The sequence below is a fragment of the Grampus griseus genome (genome assembly GCF_964374135.1).
Source record: "Grampus griseus genome assembly, chromosome: 4".
Lineage (NCBI taxonomy): Eukaryota > Metazoa > Chordata > Mammalia > Artiodactyla > Delphinidae > Grampus > Grampus griseus.
The window spans coordinates 24,948,275-24,955,761 of record NC_138997.1 but is presented as its reverse complement, the minus strand read 5'-3'; positions in this window follow the sequence as shown (position 1 = coordinate 24,955,761).

The following is a 7,487-nucleotide window of genomic DNA, read 5'->3' as shown; positions in this document are numbered from 1 at the left end:
AGTGAAAGCCCAGTATCCTAACCACTAGGCCACCGGGGAAGTCCCTTGTCTACTTTTTAAATTAGATTCGACTGTTTACCAGCAGTCAACTTTGGGTAACTGGGTAACTTTTCCAGATGGATAAACTTATTATGTGTTGGTTCCTATTAGTTTTATTCTCTTTATTCCCATGTTCTTAGGAGGGATCCCACTGAATAGTTCTATATATTATCTACATTATGGACTTTGATTCTCCACAAATCTGTCACTTATTTGTGTCGGGAGGTTAAAAAAAAAAAAAAAAAGGGAGGTTCCATCCACAGAGTTGGATTCTGAGGCATTTTCAGAGACGAGGGACTCTTCCGTGCCGTTAGAGGCCTTTTCTATTCCTTACTTTGACATCGCCTTTAAAGCGTATGCATACTTGGCTGTTGCCGCGAATGGCGCTCTCTGGTGTTGCGCAGTGCGCAACGTGCATGGCAGGCCCTGGCGATCCAGCCTCCTTCCTGCCTGTTCTCTGCACTCCTTCCTCCTCCGTGGGCCAAACTTCATTATAGGAAGCTCTGAGCTTCAGGCTAGAAATATACAACGGAGAATTCAAGACAAGCATTTTGGTCAGCGTGATTTTCAGTAGGCATTTTACAAGACAGCCAAAGTAGCAGAGAACTTTTAAATGTTCAGTTCCTTCTTTCATCTTTATTGCTGCTGATATTTTGACGTCCATATTTTTCTGTAACAAATTCTCTGGATTGAAAAAATATAACGAAAAGGGGTAGATACTCGAATCTATTATCTTTTCTGCCAGCTCAAATGGCAATTGAAAAAAATGAAACTATTGATTCAGATGAAGTTTCTGGATTTTCCTGAGCTCTCTGACATCTCCATAGCAAGAGTAATTGAAAGCTCACCATACAAAGCTGTCCTCATTATATTTCTATGAAAGCCTTCCTAAAGACGAATGCATACACCATGAGACTTAAACGAGCAATCATTTTTCTTAACATGAAAAGTTTAAATGATTTCCAGTTTCACTGTGCTGTAATTATTTGGAGCCCATAAGTCGAGACGCTTCATGCTTACATGAAATTAAACCCTCCAAAAGCTTAGCGTCTACTCTAAAGCATCTGTGAATTATTGCTTATGTGCTCATGTATGCACATATGCATTTAACACCAGAGACCAGGTAGGGGTTTAAGAGGAAAGGAAGGCCAGGATAAGGCAAATAGGAAGAGGACGCAGGCCCTCTGCGTCCCTCTCCCCCTACAGAGCCTTTTTCTAATTTATACAGAAGCATGGAGTTTGAATCAATGTTACCAGGCAGTACTTTACCAAAAAAGGGACCATTTGTTTTGTATGCTGTGTACCAGGTGCTTTATATGAGCGCCAATAAATTTCACAATATCTCCAAGAGGTAAATACAGTTGGGAGATGGGAGGAAACAGCTTAGCAAGGTTACGTGATTGCCCATGGACCTACAGCTAGTAAGTAGTGGGACCTAAATTGGGACCTAGATCTCCCTAACTCTCAGGCTCATTCTCCTTTTAAATATTTGTTACTTCATTATGAACATAGAAATAATACATCAAATTTCCACATACCCATTACCCCTTTAATAAATGTGGTTATTTTGCCATATTTACCTCCAATCCTTTTAACTTAAGAATAACATGTTATAGACAAAATTGAAGTCAATCATCTGATTCCCACTTCCTCCTTCTGTAAAATCAATCACTAGGCTGAAATTGAGGTGCATCCTTCCCTTGTTTTCATATTTTTTATAGATATTTAATTTTTGTGACTGTATTCATCATAAAATATATGCTGCTTGTTTTACCTTCTTTCATAAATGGTATCATGATGTATGTATACTTTCTGTAGCTTTTTAAAAAATATTTATTTATTTTGGCTGTGCCAGGTCTTAGTTGCGGCACGGAGAATCTTTATTACGTCATGCTGACTCTTAGTTGTGGCGTGTGGGATCTAGTTCCCTGACCAGGGATAGAACCCGGGCCCCCTTCATTGGGAGCGCAGAGTCTTACCCACTGGACCACCAGGGAAGTCCCTGTAGCTTGGTTTTTATACTCACAATTACATTGATAAGCTTTATTCGTGTTGATAGATCTACAACACGTAGCTCTGGCTTACTTTTTTCAACTATTTACTATTTTATTGTTTGGTTATTCTACCCTTTATCCATTTCTAAATGGCTATTTAGAGTTTTTTTTAATGTTGTTATTATAAATAATGCTGCAGTGATTATTCTTTCTACATTTCCCTTTGTGCACATGTGTGAATGTTTCTCTAGGAAACGTTTCTAGAAATGGAATTTCTGGGTCTTAGGGGATGTGCATTTTCAGATTTTTGATATTGCAAATTGTTTCCCATATTGGATGGGCTCCCACCCCACCAGCAATGAAGATAGTTCTCGTGACCTCCAAGCCTCATCAGCCCCTGGCCTGCCCATGACCTTGACCTTGTGCCAGGCCAAAGACTCTAATTCCTTGAATTCTATCTCCAAGTCAAGATATGCGGGAATTTTACTGCATAATGACATACTGTAATTTTAATTGCACTGTATGAGAGGTATGTTGAAGAATTTGTATGTCCAGCCTTTTAAATACATCAATTCTCCATTATTTAACTTCTTTAAAATAAAAATAACGAAACTTGGGCTTCCCTGGTGGCACAGTGGTTAAGAATCCGCCTGCCAATTCAGCGGACACGGGTTCGAGTGTGGGAAGATTGCCACATGCCGCGGAGCAACTAAGCCCGTGTGCCACTACTGAGCCTGTGCTCTAGAGCCCGTGAGCCACAACTACTGAGCCCGTGTGCCACAACTACTGAAGCCCACACGCCTAGAGCCTGTGCTCCACAGCAAGAGAAGCCACCAGAATGAGAAGCCTGAGCACCACAACGAAGAGTAGCCCCCACTCGCCGCAACTAGAGAAAGCCTGTGCACAGCGACGAAGACCCAACGCAGCCAAAAATAAAATAAATAAATTTATTTAAAAAAATAACAAAACTTATAACTTGACAGGTATTCGGTTACCAGATATATCTCCTTAGAATTTTTATCATACGTTTTAATCTGGGGGTATTGTAAACTGTGATTAACTCTTTGTTATCTGTTATCTAATCAACGTTTTTTTTCAAACTGGGATTGAAAAAAATTTTTCCCTAGTATTTATCAGTGTTGGTCTGCAAAAGCAATTTTAACATGTTTTCTCTGGAGAAAAATGAGGTTCTCCAATATTTGTTAATTAAAATGCTCAAACTGACTGACGAGAAATCATCCTAAACCAGAGGGTGGATTCGTAACTGACACTTTATTCTACTAGATTATTACTGGAAAAAGAACTTTTACTAGAGGTCCTTCTTGTCATTATCCATCCACTATGATCCAGGGCCAGGATCCTGTCTGCGGTGCCCTTTCAAGCTAGCTCGTGTAAATTTCTCATCTCTGCCTTTACAATTGTCCCTTATTTCACTGCATGTTAAAAGCCTTTAATCAAAGGGTCAGAATCCATGAAGGCTAGATTTCAGGAGCGGTTTCACCAATACCACCTCCTGGACTCTCTGATACCTAAACCAACATACCATACCCATAGGTTATTACAAGAGATCAACTAACGTTTCCTGACACTCCAGCCCCATGACCCTTGACCCATGACCCTTTATGGCACTACCTAACACAGCTTGAGAGGTCAGAGTGGCAAAATAACCAGTAGGATCACAAAGAGCCAAATACCCCGATATTCCAGCTTTTACAATTCTACATGGCTTATACCTAGAGTAAGATAGAAAAGGGTCTTGCAAAAAACCATGACAGGCTACTCTTTATGTAGATAAAATGATAACAAAGAGTGTAAATGAAGAAGACAGCTCTTATTCTCACCTGCTTCCGCTTGATAGAGACTTACACAGCCTCTCCTTTGGTTGGCAATGGTAGACATTACTCATGAGCCCCGCGTTCTCCCATTGTGGTCCATGAACCCCGCAGGGGTGTGGCCAGAGAACTTTTAGGGGTCCTCAAACTATTTTTATAATACTATTAAAGCATTGCCTCTACATCATGTCAGCTTCTGCATTAATAGTAGGTAAAACTACTAGTGACCCAGCATGGATCAGGGCTGTGGCTCCAGGCTGCCCTGGTGGTCATTGCATTCTTTACCACCACACTTGCAGGGGGAAATGCCAATTTCACTTAAGCATGTCCTTGATAAAGCAGCAAAAATTATTCATTTTATTAAATCGAGACCTTTGAACACAGGATTTTAAAATATCCTATGTGAAGAAATGGGCAGTACGTACAAAGCATTTCTGGGCATTCCAAAGTACCATGAATGTCTCCAGGAAAAGGACTTGAGTGATAGTTTGAACACAGCTGAACCAGACACTTTTTTCATAGAACACCATTTTTACTTAAGAAATTACTCTCAGACTAACTAGTTTTTCCTATTGATGTATTCGGTAGACATTTCTTTTTTTTTTTTTTTTGAATGAATGAAGTGATCCTGTCCCTTGGAGGGAAGCAGCTAGGAGTTTTTGTTGCCAGTGATAAAATCTGAGCTTTCAAGTAAAAATTAGAATTTAAAAAAATCTATATTTGCCAGTGTCAGCCTAACAAGCTCCTAATACTTAAGGATTTTTTACATGAGTTTGGTGGTGACACTAATGAATGTTCTGATATCATACAGTGAGGTGCGTCAAGAAGATCTGTGTAATGCAGTAAAGCCATATGGAAGATCTATTGCAGTAAAGCCATATTTTACAAATAACCAATGTATGTTGCAGAACCATTTTTAAATCAGTTTTAACGCCACACAACAGGAAATATTTATTGGTATGGTTTCAGATTCCATACTGCAACTAACCTTTAAGAAACTACCACTTGTCAAGTTTTGGCGTTGTCTCGAAAAATATCTACAATTATCTGAAAAGGCTATCAAAATTCTCTTATCTTTTCCAATTACATATCCAAGTGAGGCTGGATTTTCTTCATATTTTAACTTAAAGTACATACGACGGATTGAATGCAGAAGCATACCTGAGAATGCTGTTGTCTCCTATTCTGCCAGAGATTAAAAAGATTTGCAAAAATCTAAAAACCTCATTTCTATGTCCTTACCCCAATATCCAGGGAGTGGGCAGAGGAAACATCTGCTCCTTTCAGGTTCCAAAGAAGGCCTGCCTTCCACCTTTTCTGGATTATACCCAAAATAATACCAGGCTGGGCTTCCCTGGTGGTGCAGTGGTTGAGAGTCCGCCTGCCGATGCAGGGGACACGGGTTCGTGCCCCGGTCCGGGAAGATCCCACATGCCGCGGAGCGGCTGGGCCTGTGAGCCATGGCCGCTGAGCCTGCACGTCCGGAGCCTGTGCTCCACAACGGGAGAGGCCACAACAGTGAGAGGCCCGCGTATCGCAAAAAAAAAAAAAAAAAAATACCAGGCTATTAAAAATGACAACTATCCAAATCTTAACTTGGGAAAGACAGCAGAAGCAGTGAAGCAATTAGAGAGTGTGATTTCTACATTTATCAGTCCTGTATGAAATAAAGTGTGAAAAAGGATCAATAACCATCTTCTGTACTTTCCCATGGTGTCATTAGATGTTATATACATGACATATTCTTGTGGCTTTTCCTTCTTCCAGAGGGAATTTGTTTGAGTGGATTGACATTCCTAGTTTCTTTTATCTCTTTAATTTATAAAATGTCCTCCTTGCTAATACAATACAATTAAGTCACTTGTTGTAACAGTTAAAATGTTTCAAATGAGGGCCATTCATGAGAAGAATAAGTAACTTAAGAAAAGCTGGGAAAAGACATTCTTTCTGCCAGGTTATCACAGCCAAAGCCAAACTCAATTCTATCTTGACTTCTTGGATAAAGATTTTTTCCTGAGTTACATGGATCATGGCTTCAAATCTTTTTCTTTGCTTCGGTTGATGTGATGGTTAATTTTATGTGCCAGCTTGGCTAGGTTATGGTGCCCAGTTGTTTGGTTAAACACCAGTCTATATATTTATTTCTGTGAAGGTATATTTTAAAGATGTGATGAACATTTAAATCAGTAGACTTTGAGTAAAGCAGATTAGCTTCTCTAATGTGGGTGGGTCTCATCCAATCAGTTGAAGACCTTAGGAGAAAAACACTGAGGTCACCAGAGGAAAAAAGTTTGTGCCTCCAGATTTAAGCAGCAACATCAACCCTTCCCTCCGTCTCCAGCCTGCTGGCCTGCCCTGCAGATTTCAGACTCTCCACAACTGAGGGAACTAATTCCTTACACTCTATTGGTTCTGCTTCTCTAGAGAACCCTGACTCATACAACTGGGAAGTCATGACGTCATAGTTTTCCCGTCATGGCAAGCTCATCATAAAGAGTGAGAGCTTACTAGGCTCAATTGGAAAAAAGTGATTTGCCAAGAGATCTGTCTAACACTGCATTCTCCAATACGGTTGCCACTAGCCACGCACGGCTGTTGAGCCCTTAAAATGTGGCTATGCCACACGCAGAAAGGAAAATATTTTGAATATACTGAGTTAAATAAAATAGACCATTAATACTACTTGCATGTGTTTCTTTTTTGCTTTTTTATAAAGTGGCTACTAGAAATTTTTTAATTGCATATGTGTCTTTTTTATTTATTTTTTAATTGAAGTATAGTTGATTTACAATATTATACTAGTTTCAGGTGTACAACATTGTAATTCACTATTTTTATAGATTATATTCCATTTGAATTTATTAAAAAATAATGACTATATTTCCCTATGTGGTACAATATATCTTTGTTGCTTATTTATCATATACATAGTAGTTTGTACCTCTTAATCCCATACCCCTATTCTGTCCCTCCCCCGTCCTCTCTCCCCACTGGTAACCACTAGTTTTTTTCTCTTTCTATGTAAATCTGTTCCCATTTTGTTCTATTCATTTGTTTATTTTTTAGATTTCACATATATGATAACATAAGAGTATTTGTCTTTCTCTGTCTGACTTATTCCACTACCCTCTAGGTCCATCACAGTGTTGCAAATGGCAGAATTTTATTCTTTTTTAAGACCAAGTAATATTCTGTTTTATATGTACCACATCTTCTTTATCCATTCATCTGTTCATGGACACTTAGGTTGCTTCCATATCTTGGTTATTGTAAATAGAGCTGCTATGAACGTCGGTGTCCAAGTATCTTTTCAATTTAGTGGTTTTGTTTTCTTCAGATACATACCCTGGAGTGGGATTATTGGTCATATGGTAACTCTATTTTTAGTTTTTTTGAGGAACCTCCATACTGTTTTTACAGTGGCTACACCAGTTTATATTCTCACCAGTGGTGCACTAGGGTTGTCTTTTCTCCACATCTTCATCAACATTTGTTATTTGTAGACTTTTTGAACATAGCCATTCTGACAGGTGTGAGGTGATATCTCATTGTGGTTTTAATTTTTATTTCTCTAATTATTAATGATACTGAATATCTTTATGTGCCTGTTGGCCATCTGTAT